This window comes from Lepidochelys kempii, chromosome 11, assembly GCF_965140265.1.
Source record: "Lepidochelys kempii isolate rLepKem1 chromosome 11, rLepKem1.hap2, whole genome shotgun sequence".
Taxonomy (NCBI): Eukaryota; Metazoa; Chordata; order Testudines; family Cheloniidae; genus Lepidochelys; species Lepidochelys kempii.
The window spans coordinates 64,342,296-64,359,099 of NC_133266.1; the positions used below are offsets into that span (position 1 = coordinate 64,342,296).

General features: G+C 42.3%; 1 protein-coding gene across 22 annotated transcripts in view; it reads left to right on the top strand.

The window, feature by feature from the left end:
* The window catches only part of MAP2 (microtubule associated protein 2), a 341,589-nt gene that overhangs the window by 49,222 nt on the left and 275,563 nt on the right, over positions 1-16,804 (top strand). The gene's annotated exons all lie outside the window — the stretch shown is intronic.

Consider the following 16,804-nt stretch of genomic DNA (forward strand, 5'->3'; position numbering starts at 1 on the left):
AGAAATACTTTTAAAAGCATTTTTTCTTTCAGTTTAATGATGTAACTTTTAAAGGGATTGATGATCTAAGGGTACATTTTTCAAAAGCACCTAAGTGATCTAGGTGCTGAAGCACCAGTGATTTTTCCCAGTGACTCAGGGTAAAATTTTGAAAAACACCTATCTACAAAACTGTTCTAAAGGTGTCCTGGGCTCTAAATCTGCTATGTATCCTCTGGCTAGCTTCCAGATCAATTGACAAAGATCTGACAAAGAAATCTTTTAGCAAAATGGATTCCCTATATGCCAAGGCCCACATATGTAGTAGCTGTCTTGTAAAGAAATTCCTGTTGTAGCAGGTTACCAAATAATTAAGGCGCTTCAGAGATTGACAGGGAAGAAATCGATAGCTGAAAGATTTAAAGTGTTACATGAACATGAATCACTGCACTACACAGTTCTGACTGATAAAGGCAAAGGTATCCATTCAGAGTTACCAGATGTTAGGAAAGTTAGAGATACTTTCTTTTAAAGAGGAAACACACATTTGAAATTAATAGAAACTGTGATCATGATTTATCTCCACGTGGAGGCAAAATTGTAAATAGTTCTTTGCAATTAATTTTTCATTCAGAAAAAATAGGAATTATGTTCAGAAATGGGGAAAATGTTCCCAGTTATTTTTGGATAAGCCATTGCTTGTCTGTATTACACACCGTATCCCTAATTCCTACGAGATACATGTACTCTCAGGCTGAGAAGCTAAGAGTACTTTTTAAGTTACCAAGTAGAGAGAGAATACAATTGTGCAGGGAAAACTTGGATAAAGTGATCAGTAAAGAAAGCAGGTCATCTTTTGGTTGTGGTCCTCCAGGCATGTTTCACTGTCCTGCCATTTTTTCCCTTAGCTGTGGCCTATGGCCATGTAACACAGTCTCCCTCGGTATGCCAGATGTATTCCTGAAGGTTTTGTGCTATTGTATGCATTTCTACATCTTCTAAAACATTGCTTCCATAAATAAACTGATCTGATGTTCTGCCTGAGTGATATAACTGCCATGATATTATGTCTATTGTTAGAGAGCCCCAACGTGTATTTAGATCAGGTGCACTATGGATAATTAAATCTGATCAGTGCCTTCAGTTTCCATTACTAGACGGGTCAGGCAGACGGTCAAAGTGCTTGGTGGTGGTGAGGCCTTTTCATACTATGGGTCTTTTCTTCTTTTGACTGGTGCTCCTTCCCGTATATTGTCCTCTCTGGACAGAATTAGCCAGTTACTGTTCAATTACTCTCGCTGTCATGACAATTGCCTTTAAGTTAGGGAGTACAAAATAAGTGCTACTCATATTTATCAGCTTGATGAATCTGTGTATATAAGTATAAGTGAATGTAGTTTAATAGTTATCCAGTGGTTTTTGTTTGTTTGTTGTTGTTTGTTTGTTTGTTTGTTTTTTTTGGCCTGGCTATTTACTCTGTTAGACTCTCTTTTTTGGGCGAGTACAGAATTGCCCTGCTTGGAGTAATTATCAGGAGTTCAGTGAAATAGCTATTCACTGAGTGTCTACAGGATGACAGCAGAGAGAGAACTTGTCGCTATTCAATTTATCACATGCCTGCCTCAGGGCTAGAATTGGCAGGTGTTGTGTGGAAGAGAAAGTGTGTTATTGTGATCAGCTACCAAGGAGAGGCATCCGTACATCAGAGATATTGGATTGTGCATCTTTATAACTTGAAACTCTTGAGATAAAATGTTGCCAGTGATAACTGGAAAAAAAAAAACTATAGAAAAACATGTCTTGTCATTTCATCCACTCTGTGATGTGCTTACCACCCATTGTTATAACACCAGGCTTACAAGTCTGGTAGCAATTTTGAAAGCAGTAAAGGAATGTTTGAAGAGCCAGATTACACTTGTCTATAATGTAGTTGGAAGGCTGTCCAGAGTCACTTGATATTGGGAAAGGTATTTGAAGACTGTAGGAGGAAGGAGGTACTAATGTAGTACTAAAGGAGATGGGAGTGGCTGGCAATTACAGATGGGGAAGTTGAATTTCCATCTGAGGGAGAAGTCTGGGATAATATTACTAGGGATGAAAAGGGAGTGGCCCAGATGGAAACAGATGCTTAGGCTCTTGGCAGCATGAGCTCATTCTGGCTGGATTTGGTCACACAAATCTGAAAATGAGAATTAAACATATTGATGAAGGCCAGGCAGTAGGGTGTGACTCACATGGATTCACCTGGGAGAGGAAGAAAAACTAAAAAATATAAATACAGTGTCAGTGCAAATAGATAGATCTAGAGTTTGGTGGCAGGAAGAGGCCAGAGAATCATCATTAAGAATGATAAGGCTCAGATGCTCAAAGGTATTTAGGTGCCTAACTACCATTGAAATCAAATGCTGTTGAGGATCTGGGCCCAAGTCCCTATCTGCCAGATTATTTGCTTATTTACTTGTAACCTAATTGTAAAACAGGAAGGATAGTTAATAAAGTTGAGGGTACAGTCACATTGCAATATCCTTAAAATAAAGTTTCATGCAGCAGTCAGATTGCCAAGCCGTATTTCTAGAGCAGTTCATCTTGGCTTAAAGGTCTGTGATGGTGAACAGCTGACCTAGTTACATGTATCAAAGTTTCAGTCTCAAAACAATGTAGAGCTAAATTTTCAGGTTTGGGTGCATAAATGTAAGTGCCTATATCAATAGGTCCTAAATAGCTATTTTTGGCACCTAACAGATGATTTGGACACCCAATCGAGAGTTTAGGTACCTATTGCCGTTGTTTAGATACCTGCGTTTAGGTCCCTCCAACTTGTAGACTTAAGTCATCTGTAGTGCTCAGATGTGTAGCATTTATCTATACTCGGTGAAGAAGGTTACAACTCTGAGTACGGACTTCGCATTGAAATAAACAATAGAACCTTCCTTCTCTTTTTGTGCCATCCCCCATGGCATTACGTTGTTAATAATCTTGCTGGTGTTTTTTCACTACTTTACTTGCTGAAACCTACAATTACAGTAGACCCCATGATAGATAAGGGGCATCAAACTTTTAATGAGATGAACAAAATGTTTCCTGATTTACATGGTGTCAGCATAAGCAGTACAGTAACATGCTTCACATTTGTTTGATTCAATGTGCACTGGAAGATCTAAGCAACTATGTGCCAGGCAGACATAATTTGGCCTTCAGAGAGATGTTGATGCACCCAAAACCACCACTGAAGATCAAAACCTCAGAGTTATCCAGGGTACAGGTTTCAGAGTAGCAGCCGTGTTAGTTTGTATTCGCAGAAAGAAAAGGAGTACTTGTGGCACCTTAGAGACTAACAAATTTATTTGAGCATAAGCTTTCGTGAGCTACAGCTCACTTCATCGGATGCATTCAGTGGAAAATACAGTGGGGAGAAAGTCCAGGGTACAGGATTTTAGAATAGAAATCTATTCTATCAGCCTGTGTTTAAAAGTAAAATTAAGGGGCCAAATGCTTAGCTGGGGATAAATCACCACAGTGCCACACTGATTTACATCAGCTGAGGAACTAGATCAATATCATTTTCACACTCTAGAAGTGTCTGTTGTGTTTCAGTGGGACGAGGAGTATTATGATTGCAACAGTGTTGAGTAAACTACATAGTAGTTCCAGAATATCTGGTTATGGATGCTTAAAATTTCCAAGTTGTTTTATTTGAAAACTATCTTTAGCACAGCTTGATCAAGGAATGCTCCTCCCATGTATTTAATAAGTTAGTTATTGGAGAGGGAAAGGGTTAAAAACTGAACAATTTACAGCTTTCCCATAAACCCTGTGCTCTTTGACATGGCTGCTGTTATGTAATCACCTCAAATTGCCTCAGCCTGTGTGCGTCTTTCATCCCTCTGCCCTCTTGTGTGAGTGCCATTTGCCCTGTCAGAAGAACTGTGCCCTGAATCAATAAGTCTTCTGTAATTTCTGTAATTATAGTCTAATTTTGTTAATATTGCAGTTACATATGCTGCTTCTAAGCCCTTTCACCCCAAACCCATTAAAAGATATACTTCCAAAGAGATTATTCTGCAGGGCCTGTGCAAGAAACTGAAAGTGTTATGTACCATTGCAAGTAAAATGGTGTATTTCATAATTTCTGTGCAATGCTCTATTTTTCTTTGTTAGGGACTGAGGCCGCAGCCTTGCGAGCCCTTATACAATATGCCTCATTGAAGCCAGAGGGATTGCTGGTGTGAGTAGGGACTTCTTTCATGAGTAAAGGTTTGCAGGGTCTGGGCCGAATTTGTTTTACTCATAAGATGGATAATTGTTTCAGTGGTTAGCTTAGGACTTTAGGGTAAGATTTTCAAAGGCACCTAATATAGGTGCCTAACTCCCATTAAAATTACTCACCTTGTCTCATTAAAATACAGTGGCAGTTCCATGCTGGACTCCCCAGGTGCCTTTGAAAATGTCACCTTTAAAAAGTAGGAAGAAGTAATTCGTAAATTTGTCATTTCCAAATACACCAAAGCAAAGTCTTCATACCTGTAGCCATAAAACAATATTTTGAATCCTGAGGAGAGAGTACTACCGGGAGAGTCCATTCAAAACCACCCATTATGTCACCGATTGATTGACACCATTTTAACAAAACGTGTATCCTTTCTTGTTCTCTGTATTGTATCTTCTTTCGAATATTATTTCTGAATGAGGTATTTTAAAAAAATGGATTGGCAGTTGCCTGCCCATTAAAAGTTAATATCTAATAAATCAGCTTTCAAATGATTTCATAACCAGATTTGAACTAGTTTGCTTTTTTGTTGTATGTGAATGGTTATTGGATGTGTACACTCAGTAAGCCTAACTATGCATTCCGAACACCCCAACTTCGCTTTAACCCTCAGCAGTATTTGTAATTGATTGTATCTGTCACACCATTCCGTTTCATTCACGACCCTTTTAGCCATTGAACATCACGAACAGTTTTTTCCAGATAAAAAATGGATTCTCTTATTAAAACAGTTAATTAAAAATTAAGCTTCCATTTTACTAATGAAAACAAAGTCACATCACCTTCCACATAGGCTTCAGGATGGCAGCGAAATAGCTTGGACAGCACGAATGACAGGGACAGTGCCTCCTCCGTCATATTCAGGTGAAAAATGGATCCCTAATTCACGGACCTCTGTGGTATCTGTATAATATATTACACACCCCCAGCCTACATTAAAAGAACATTATTAAGGTTACAAAGTCAAACACTCAGAAGTTAGGAACTGCCAGAATTATGGTTGCCTGTACAACCTTAATTCAGCCCCCAAGTGTGTATTATGGTACAGTCTTTAATTATGTGAGCACATATTATATTTTCCACAGGACCCCGGCCTCGTTCCGTGCACAGAATGGACAGTGCTCACGTAGTGAGCAGCTGTACTATATTTTGTTTTCTCCTTTGTTGTCTGGTGTGTGCTTTATTTGTTGCTTACTATTCAAACCCTGCTGTGAAGACTGAATTACTAATTTCTGCATAGGCTTTTCTATGGCACTTATATTATAGAATCCAAGTGCTTCACAAATATTAATACATTAATTTTCACAACACCCTTGTGAGGTGAGGGGGTGGTATTATCCCCATTTCACAGAGAGCAATCTGAGGCAGAGAGATTAAGGTTAAAAGTACATAATTTTGGGTGCCCAATTTGAGATGCCCAAGACCTGGCTTTCAGAATTCTTAGCGTTAGCTAGCACTTTATATGTTCAAGCACCATCCCCTTTGACTTAGTGATGAGTACATCTATGAATCAGACCCCAGGATCTCAAGTGACCACCTCTCTTAGTGACTACCTGTGAAAGGTTTGGTTTAAGTGACTTGCCCAGCATCATGTAGGAACTTGGTGACACAGGCAGGGATAGAAACTGGTTCTCAAGGGCAGCATTCCTATTGCCTTGACCATCCTTCTTCTTCCTGCAATCCCCTACCTCATTTACTTTATACTTTGCAACCCAGAACCACTAGTTTGTCTCCCTGGCTAAGGGGGAGGGCCTTTAGTTATGAGCGGGCTTTGGCCTGATGTTTTCCCTGGATCTACAATAGGTACACACCTTGCAAACGTCTGCTACAAATGAGGCAGGTGTCCTACAGACAACAGTCTCCTTCAATACACAGCCCTGATTCATCCCCAGAGCACTGAATGAGACAGGGGCCCTGTGGAAAAAATATTATGTGATTGTGCAATTAAAGGCTATCATGCATACACAGAAGGTATTTCATAACTTTTGAGTGCTTGACTTTGCAACCTTAATAATGTTTTAATGTAGTTTTTGTAGCTTTTTTAATGTAGGTTTTTATGATTTTTATATATACATACACCACCACCCCTAAAGGCAGAATTTTAATATTTCAATATTTGTGGGTGTACATTTCATTTGTTAGGTAAAAGAATATGTTTTGCTTTGTGAGTCTGGAAGCAAATTTTTAAGACTAACCCTTGAAGAGAGAGATTTGACTTTTAATTTTTAATGGTGTAAAAGGAGAGGAAAGGTCATTGGATACTTAAGCATAGATATATAAAAGTGTTGAGAGTTACCTGTAAGTAGGCTTGGAAGAATTCTATTTTTATTTTTTTATAATTTTGACAACTAATATTGATGCTGAGATGTAAATAAAGATCTTTAAAAAATGATTACATTTTCACAGTTGCGTGAAATTGGGTGGGGGGAGGTCAGACAGTAATTACTTAATACCGGCATTATGACACATTTTATACACAACAAGGTGGGACTCTGATGAGTTCTCAAGCAGAATTTTTTGTATTTGCCTATCTACAAATTTCAGTTATTATCGATTGGAAATATTTTTATGTAGATTTGTGTGTACAGTGAAATTGACACTTCCTGATGTTTGTGAATAAAAATTGAATCCTTTCATGCCTCCCTATAAACAAGTGTCTACTATATTCAAGCAGATACATTGAGATGGTCTTCCAAATCTCTCCACTGAGCTCAGTTCTGACCTGAAAGGAAAATGTCTCCAGGAGTATCTCACTTGCAACTTCATCATGCTTCAGAGTCTTCAAGTCAGGCTACCACTGAACAGGACAGTCAGATATTTTGATTGCAATGCACAATTGACGAGACATTTATGCCTCCCATTTACTAATACATAGTGTTTGCATTTGTTTTAAATCTATTTTTAATGATGGCTGAAGGACAAAATTCTTCCAATTTGTTAATTGTACATTGCAAATCTGCCAGAATAATTTATTTACAAAAAAAATATTCTAAAGATGCATGTCATCTGTTAAGAGAAAATCATGCACCATTAATTATTTGCTGATCACCAACAATGTGTTCTCCATTGTACAAAGCAGAGATATCAAGTCAGACAGTGCTCCAAAAAGCTTATGGCCTAGAATATATTCATTTCCTTTTATCTTTATTAGCCCAGAACAGAAAAAAAAATCTCTAATCCAAAACCCTGTCTTGCTATTGGGAAGTCATTCTGTTTTATGCAATACAATACTTAAATGAGTGGCTGACTGAAAAAATACATTGATTGGGGCAGTAGTATAGTGCGGCTTTGCCAGGTCCTAGAGCAGCGGTGGGCAAACCTTTTGGCCTGAGGGCCACATCAGCGTTGAGAAACTGTACGGAGGGCTAGGGTAGGGAAGGCTGTGCCTCCCCAAACAGCCTGGCCCCCGCCCCCTATCTGCCCCCTCCCACTTCCCGCCCCCCTTGAAACTCCCGACCCATCCAACGCTCCTTGGCCCCTAACCGCCCCCCGGGATCCCACCCCCCCATCCAACCCCCCCTGCTCCCTGTCTCCTGATTGCCCCGACCCCTATCCACACCCCTGCCCCTACTGCCCCCCTGGGGCCCCACTCCCTATCCAACCCTCCCTGTCCCATGACTGCCCCACAGGATCCCCTGCCCCTTATCCAACCTCCCCTTACCATGGTGCTCAGCGCAGCAATGCCCCGCCGCCTGGCCGGAGCCAGCCACACCACCGCTGCGCTGCCTGGCAGGAGCGGTGGCCCGGAGTGCTGGCAGCACGTTGCGCTGAGGCTGTGGGGGAAGGGGGACAGTGTGGGAGGGGCCGGGGACTAGCCTTCCCTGCCAGGAGCTCAGGGACCGGGCAGGACAGTCCCTCTGGCCAGATGTGGCCCGCGGGCCGTAGTTTGCCCATCTCTGTCCTAGAGATTAGGGACTAAATTCTCAGCTGGTGTAAATCATCATAACGCCATGGAAGTCATGGAGCTGCACCAGTTCACATCAGCTGAGAGTCTGGTCCTACACAGGTATTCAGGATTGGTAATGATTTTGCAGCTCTAACCTAGGCAACAAGGTCATTGACAAGGGTCAGGAAGAGCTTTTCCTTCCATTTATAGCACAACGCAATTGGCTGGGTGCATCTCTGTGTGTGAATGGGTGCTGGGTTCACTTTCAGAGGACAAATTAACCCTTGGTTACTGCCAGCAGCATGGTATTGGACTGCACAGGCCAATGATTTAATCCAGCCCCTGTTGAAAAGTCAGTATTTGCAAAGAGGTACCCCAGATTTCCTTTGTTTAGAATACACGTTAACAGTGGAAACTGTGTGGTTTCCATTGGCAAATGTCCTATTTAGTGTAGCATGCTGTATATTCCTGTTGTATGATGCATGGATCAAAATGCATGTAAGGTTAGGGAATGTCTAGAAAGGCAATGTTTGCAAAGATGGTTGAGAATCCTATTCACCTATTTTGAAAAGAGAGACCCTATTGGAGTCTTTTAGGCTTGTAATGTAATCAGAAGCTAACTTGAATAATTTCATTACGAAGAAAGCATTTCCCAAAGTAATCCTTCACATTTGTGGAATTTACAAACTTTATGGAAAGCAATGGATCTCCAGTTTGGAAACCTCTAAATAGACCTCAGTCTTAGAAATTGAGTCATTTGGCTCTTCCTTTGTTTTTGGGTTGCTTTAGTCTAGTTTTGCTTGATATATTTCCATAATTTGGCAATTGCCTAAAGGAAACGGCTTAAGGTGGTTGGTAACAATTTTTTCTCAACCATTAGGCCCTTAATTGGGGCCATGGTTATCGGCCTGGAAAGGTTGTGTAGCTCTTTTGTGGATTTTTTTAATGAGTGGCTTTAGCATCAGTTTGCTGAACTCTGGAGCAAATTTCCATTTGATTCAGCAATCACTGGGATATAGGTTATGATTGCTAGAGATCTGAGGGACTGATGCATGGTATAAGGGTCAAACCAGATGGATGAGAGGCAGAGAGATCCTCTCAGCAAGTAAGCCTTGGTATTATTATTTTAAATTTTTTTGTCACAGCCATTGGGGAAATATTGAATAGGAGGAAGATCTGGACTTCCAACATGTAAGAAAGAGCTTGCCTGTTTCCTACATTAGTGCCTTCAGGGTGCGAGAAATCCCCAAACATTTCAGGTGCTTGCTCCAGCCAGAGGATTTCCTATTGTAATGCATGATTGTATCCCTATCTGGGGTGCTTTGTTCCACAGCATGTTGCACAGGGCAGGTCTTGGGGGAGAAAGGAGAAGCAAAGCTGTGTGGAAAAACATCCCTTTCCAAGGGTCTCAGATGAATCGAGCACTTTTGAGTTCTTAAAAGGATTGTGAGTGCTTTAGCTATATCCTGATTAAGTAAGTGAGGTCACTCACTGCCTGAGAAGGCTGTAAAATGTAGGGCTTCTCTCCTTGCAGGGCACGGGTTTCTGTACTGCTGCCAGCCAAGATGGGGAGACAATGGGAAATTGCAGCTTGAAGGGAATGTTCTCTCCGTGTTAAGGGATTCTTTTCTGAGAGCACAGCAAGTAATTGTAGTTCCTGTTGAGATAACAATATTGCCCTTTAATGTGAAACAAAGTAAGGGCTGGATTTTCACTTCCTCCATAACTTCATTGTTGCTTAGATCTTCTGTAAAGCCAGAATCAGTTTATTTCACCCTTGAGTACCCAAATAGCATCCAGCATACTCACTAGTAGCTCTCTTTCTTCTGTAGAGGAGGAAGGATGGTCCAGTTAGGGCACTACCTTGGAACACAGACATCCTGTGTGATCTGGGGGAAATCACTTATGTCCAGATCCTAAAAGGTATTTAGGTGCCTAATTCCCATTGATTTCATTGGGGTTAGGTGCCTAGATCTGGGCCTTCATCTCTCTAAGCCTCCGCTAACCATCTATAAATGGGGATAATAGCACTTCCCCACCTCTCGAGGGTGTCATGAAGATAAATACCTACAGGTTGTGAATTATTCAGATACTATGGGAATGGGGCCATATAAGTACTTATGGTAGTACAGCAGTAAAAATGTATTTTTTCTCACTGTAGTCAATAGTTAGTACCTTTTAATACATATAGGGAGCAGATCTATTGAGTTAGAAAGTGTCATTGTTACATACTGCGTACACTTTTCCAAATGATACTTCATTCATTTAATTGCTTGATGGTGTATATCCTTTAAGAGGCATAGTTCCCATTGCAGTCAATAGCAAAACTGCCATTGATTTTAAGGGTGCCGGATCAGGCCTTGTGAGTAACTATAAGGAATTTCAAGTAATTATATTGGATACACTCCAAGAATTTATTTTTTTGAAAAAAGAAACCAAAGATACATTTCAAACATCCTTTTCATTATTCCAGAACTAAGAACAACTTGTTTCATTGCATGATGCATTGAGATAAACATATGGGGCAGATCCTCAGCTGGTTTAAATTGTGTAGCTCCTTGACTTCACTGGAGCTATGCTGATTTCTACTAACTGGACTCCTACCCTTTAATATTTTATCTTGTGAAAGAGGAAATGGAGTTCCAGTGAGTTCTGTAAGTCTCATAGTTGAAAATTGCACATTACCTTTTGGATTGTAATAAAACTAATGGCATCATTGGGTCCTGGTTCATAACTAGGGCTCCTAGATGTTATGGTCATACGTACTGACATTCCATTTTCCCTGCGGGTGCTCAACCCCTGGTCCGTCCCAGGCCCTGCCCGCACTCCATCCCTTCCTCCAAGGCCCCCGCCCCGCCTCTTTATGTCCCTGTTCCACCCCTGCCCCACCTCTTCCTGCCCCCGTTCTGCCCCCTGCTCGAGTGTACCCCATCCTCGCTCCTTCCCCTAGCCCCCAGCGCCTCTTGCATGCCACTAAACAGCTGATCTGCAGTGGGCAGGAGGTGCTGTGAGGGAGGGAGCGGTGCTGATTGGTGGGGCCACCAGCAGGCCTGAGTGGGAGGAGCTGATCAGTGGGACTGCCGTAGGTGCTCCAGCCCTGGAGCACCCATGGAGTCGGTGCCTATGGTTACAGTAATACAAATAATAAATAATATCTGCATTTGTAAATGGATATGTATTGTATCTGTGACCTTACTCTTAGAACAATTTAATAGGAAATTGAACGCTCTAGAAGAGGAATATTAGAAAAAGAATAAAGAAAACTACAAATGAAAGGAGTTGATGTATAAAACATTGTCAGTAGCTTTTTTTCTGATATGCTAAAATCAAACCTGTGTTTGGCACAAACTTTCTTCTGTTCACCAAAACAATGCAGATGAAAATATGGCTTGAAAATTTTATAGACAAGTAATAGATTTAGAAGGCCTGATGCTGATCTTAATTTCACCCATGTAAATCCAGAGTAACTCCATAAAAATAGGGAGAGTTACAAGGGACCACATTCCATGCAAATAAGAACAGAAACAGGCTCAGAATGTTTATTTGGGGTGAGATTTCCAAAAGTGCTTATCATTGGCCTAACTCTGCTCCGATTATAGTCGGTGGGAATTTTACCGTTGACTTCAATGGAAGCAGAATTAGGGCAACACTGATCACGCTTGAGAATTTTTAAAAGAGTAATCTGGAAATCATAGAAAGTTTTAAACAGAAAGAGGCCGTAGGGCTTTACTGACAACTTACTGTGTGAAAACTTACTGATCATGTTAATTCCTTTCCCTAAAACTGAGAGATTAACATTTAGGAAACAAATTTTCAGTATAGCATTCAGAAAACCAAACTCTGAGCTCCTATTAACAATATAATGTTGCGTGTCAATTTATTTTGCACTTCAGGGAAAATGCTCCAAATATCTGTTCTGTTACTCAGTTCCTTCAATTCAGAGCTACGCTGTTACAGATTCTTCCTTATGTGTGGACAGTCCAAATTGTTTTGTAACATTCTTCACAACCTGTAAAAGTTTGAGGGACTCAGAGAGGCTAATGGAAGTATTGAGGTAGTTGAGAATATCCTTCCCCCATACAGAGATAAAGTTGTGCTCCCAAGGAAATTCTGGTTTAAAGAAGTAACAGAAGATTCATTTATTTTACTTCCACATAGAACTGTGTGTGTGCCTGGCTGTCACAACGGGCTTCAGACATGAACCTTGGTCAGACATGAACCTTGTGAATTAGCCTTTTAGTATTTTCTGGGAAAGGGCCCTTTGAGTACATTCTTTCCTCATTCTACTTTGTTGTTTGACTGAGAATGTCATGGGACAAAGCAGTCTTGGACATTTCCATGGCTAGCAAGAGGCAGATGTAGTCGCTCTGTGAAATGTGTCGTGGTCTCAGTCCGGTGGCAGCGGATCACATTGCTGATCCTATCTCTACATCTGTCACAAATTGGTACCTGTGTTTGTCAGTCTCTGCAATGAGAAAAAGGGCTTGGAGAATGACAAGGTATCCCCTCCAGCGCCTGACTGAGATCCACCGATCTTGTGGGGCAATCTTGCACTGCTGTTGCCCATGCTGGATAGATGGAAGACTTCAACCACCAGAGGTGTCATTCTAAACTCTCTCTTTTGTAGTTCACACAAAAATGATAGCATTGCCCAATTAGATTTAAGGGAAGGAGGGTAAGAATTCCATATAGGTATGTCCTTTAAAAACACCTCTAATTTTATTAGTCACCATGAGTGGAATAAAAAAATGCCAATACACAGAGTCGCTAATTGGTTTGCTCTGAGTCAGAGACATTGGTGTGGCCCTGTTTATTAGGAGTCGTTTCCTAAATTTGCACTGGGTGTGCACCAAAAACCGATGAGTAAGGCCTGTGATTCTTAAAGCCCTTGAGGTGGTAAAAGAAGTGAGGGCGTTTAGTTACTGTGAATGAAGAAGGTAGGCACACAGGGGCCTGTCTCTCTTTATGCTGTGCTCATAACCATAGTATATAGGCACCACCAAAATTCCGTGAATTCTGTGATCCCCACCCTCTCAGCAACATCTCAGGACTGAGGGTGTCAAACTTCATGCGGATCCAGCAATATTAGCCTGGACGTTTGTCCTTGACCAGGAGTAAACATGTGGACTGTGCCTTTAAGATGCAATACATTCATATTTGTTGGAGCCTCTTCAGTTATGTCTCTGTGTTAGCTGCTTCTGTGTCTGATTAAGCGCAAGATACCAAACCAGGAGACAGTCTCCTCATCTGAAACCTGACTGGGAGGGGTCAGGGACTGCTGGACAGGGTTTGTTGCTCATTTCTCATCTGTCTTGCCCAGGCAAGGAAGATTAGAGGCAAGTTGTTAAAAGGCAGCATTTTTTCACTGGCAGTTCCTGAATGTTTTAGGGCAAGAAGCAGCCTTCATAAAGAACTTCAAATCTTCAGTACACAGCACTACATTTTAGGGCCAGTACAGCTGGTGAACACAAATCTCATTCAGCGAGTCTGACAGGATTAGAGTTAATTTTCTTCTCAGACATATGGAGTTAACCAATGATGATAGGGTCCCTCCCAACTGACATATTTTAGGGACCGACTCTTCGTTTGCTGGTACAGAGAGGAGGGAGAAAGCAGATCAGCAGGTTTTTCCCTCCTCTTGATTACGCCTCAAACCTTACATCCTCTCACAAGTCCTGTCTGTCTAATTGACACATGAAACCGATCTGTTTTTCTTTTCAGCGTGTTGTCTAATGATTAAAGCAGGAGACTGAGAGCCAGGACGGTTCTCTTCGCTGACTTGCTGTGACTTAGGGCAGTCACATATCCTGCCTGTTACTCAGTATGACCCTGATCCAAAGCCCATTGGAATCCGTGGAAAGGCTCTCATTAACTCCAGTGGTCTTTGGATCAGGCCCTCGTAAAATGGAGATATAATCCCTACCTCACAGGAGTATTGTCTGGTGTAATAGCTTTAAAGAGGTGGAATTCCTATGAATATTTGTCATCTTGTCTATCCTCCCCCCTCCCGTGTGTAGCAATGAAGATTTTAATATGTTTTTGTTCAGTCACGATGACTAAATAACAAAGACATTTTTGCTACCGGCACTCTCTGGCCGTGGTTAGTCATTTGGATAGCAGCGCAGTGGTTCAGGGCAGCTGCAGGCATTCCTTTTCTTGGATTAACGCTGGAAAGGAAACTTAGGCAGTGCAATGAAACACAGTGCATAAATAATAATAAATACATTGTTTGTATGTATAGTAGATGTTTTCCTTCCAAGAACTGCAAAGCACTTAATATAATGAATTAAGCCTCATTATGCCTATGCAGGGTGGTAGGGATTACTGTGCCCATTTTACATTGCGGGGGCAAGGGAAGTAGGAAAGAGAGAGTCTAAATGACTTGCTCTAGGTCACACAATAGGTTAGTTGTCGAGCCAGGAAGAGCGCTTAGGAGTCCTTACTCCCAGTCCCTGACATTTAACCCCTTGGCAATGTTCCTTCCTTAAAGATATTCTGTGGCACTTCCATATGATGCGCAGTAAGAACCAGCATCTGTAGGTCTTGTCGCATTGAGTTGCCGTTGTGAACACGTTATTTTATTTGCCCGTAGGGTTCCCTGAAGTGAGTCAGCTGTCAGTAGAGCGATCAGCCAGGTCTGCCATTTTACCCACATTTTCTTCATTTGCTGGCCTTTGGTACTTCTTACTTAGTGCCCTCATTACTACCTTTGCTAAACCAGTACCTTGGGCTTAATTTAGAAATAAGGGGGACTGTAACAGGGTGGCCTACCCCTTTAATGGCCAGGCGGCCTGTGGCTAACCAGCCATATTCAATCAGCCCTGCCTGTGCCATAATTAGCTGCCTCCAATCCTAAAGGGACAGAACTAATTGGGGTCAGGTGGCAGCCTGCAACACCTGGACCTCATAAAAGGGTTGAAAGAGAGAGCCTAGGGAGCAAGCTGTTTCATGAAGTGACTGGAAGTCAGTGCTATATCCCAGAGCAGAGAGACTGGGAGCTGAGTTCAGGGGATGGGCTGAAGAGAAGCCCAAGCAGGGTGAAAGAACTTGTATGAAGGAGATTGAACTCTGAGAGCGACCCAGCTGGAGGGCAGAGCCACATGAATCCCCAGGAGAGGCAGAAAACCCAGGTGAGGGGGAATTGAGGTAGGGAATGCCTAGTGACCTAGGCTCAGCCAGCAGGGAATGCTACAGGGCAGCTATGCCCTGTGACAGCGACCTTCTGCACATATGTCTTCTCTCCACCATGTGGAAGGGAGAGGCTTAGCTTACCTTCCCAGTACCATGCTTGCCCCTCTCCAGACCCCACAGAGCCTGTGCAGGGAGAGAGGGTGGAGAGTGAGCAGGAGCACGGGAGGAGTGGGTGGAGGCGGGAAAAATGCTCATAGAGAGTCCCTGGAGTGGGGATCGGGGGACGTAGCCTGGGGCAGTACTGCCTTTTTGCAGGACTTCTCTTTGGGAGATCTGAGGAGGACCATGACCTGGGAGAATCCCTGGTAGTGTGGTACGATGGAGCCAGAATGCCAGGGTGAGAGGTGGGGGTGGAACTCTTGTGGGGTCAGGTTTCCTGGGGATGTCTGAGACAAGCCCTGTGGTCTCTCCCAGGAGTGGAAGGGTTAGTATGGTGGGATATCTGTGAAAGGATGGGATTTAGGGTGGGAAGGGATGATCTAGCCCTTTTTATTAGCCAGGTTTCATGCAGTTTTTACACTAAGAGCCATTCATATTACCAACAGTGAGGAAAGTGATTTGTTTGCTCAGATGTTATCATACATTTAGTGATTAACCCATTATTATTAATTTAACAATGATTAGACCAGCAATAAAATATAGTTTTGTAAGGACTTGCCTTAAACTGTGGCTTCCAATATCTTGAAATCTAATTCTTTCAGTCCTCTAGTCCATTATCAAATCAGGCTCGAGCCAGGGAAATTGGCCACCCTGCTGAGAGGGGAAATATCTCTGGATGTTGCACAGAGAAAATGAAACACTGACCAAGTATTACTAAATAGTGTCTGAAAAATTACTTTGGAAAGGCAGTGTGTTCCAGTGGGTAGGGTACGGGATAGCTCCTCTAGAGACATGCAGGTCACTTCACCTATGTTTCCTCTCTCACCCTTTGCTTAATAGAGCCCTTCTTGGCAGGGTCTATCACTGTGTGTCTGTACAGTGCCTAGCACAATGGGGCGTGATCTCTGTTCGACACTAGAGGCTGCTGTAATACAGTTGTTAATTTACTTAGTTGACTCATATTTTAATTGCTGGTATTTTTTCTTTCTTAAATATAGAGTCACAAATGTTTTATTCAGTGAGAGCATAAATAGGGGGTAAGATTCTCTCTAAAAAGGTGTCATGCCAACCCACCCAAAAGACAGTTTGGCACAGGTCCTCAGCTCTGGGTGAGGAGCACACACAGCAATTCGGATGGGAGGAAGGATGTGCAAAGGTGGCTTTAAACCACCTGTGCTCCCCCAATCCTGGATCTGCAGTTCCCTGGCATAAGTCAGTGCAGCAGAAGGCAGAGCTGCTCTGACTTGCACTGGCTGTCAACAGTCCAAATGGGTGAAGCCCAGAAAAGCCCGGGCCACCCCCTCTACATTGGCAACCAGGAAGGGTGGTGTCCTTGGAGCTACAACACAGGTTTCACACCACAGCTGGGTCACCCTATGCTC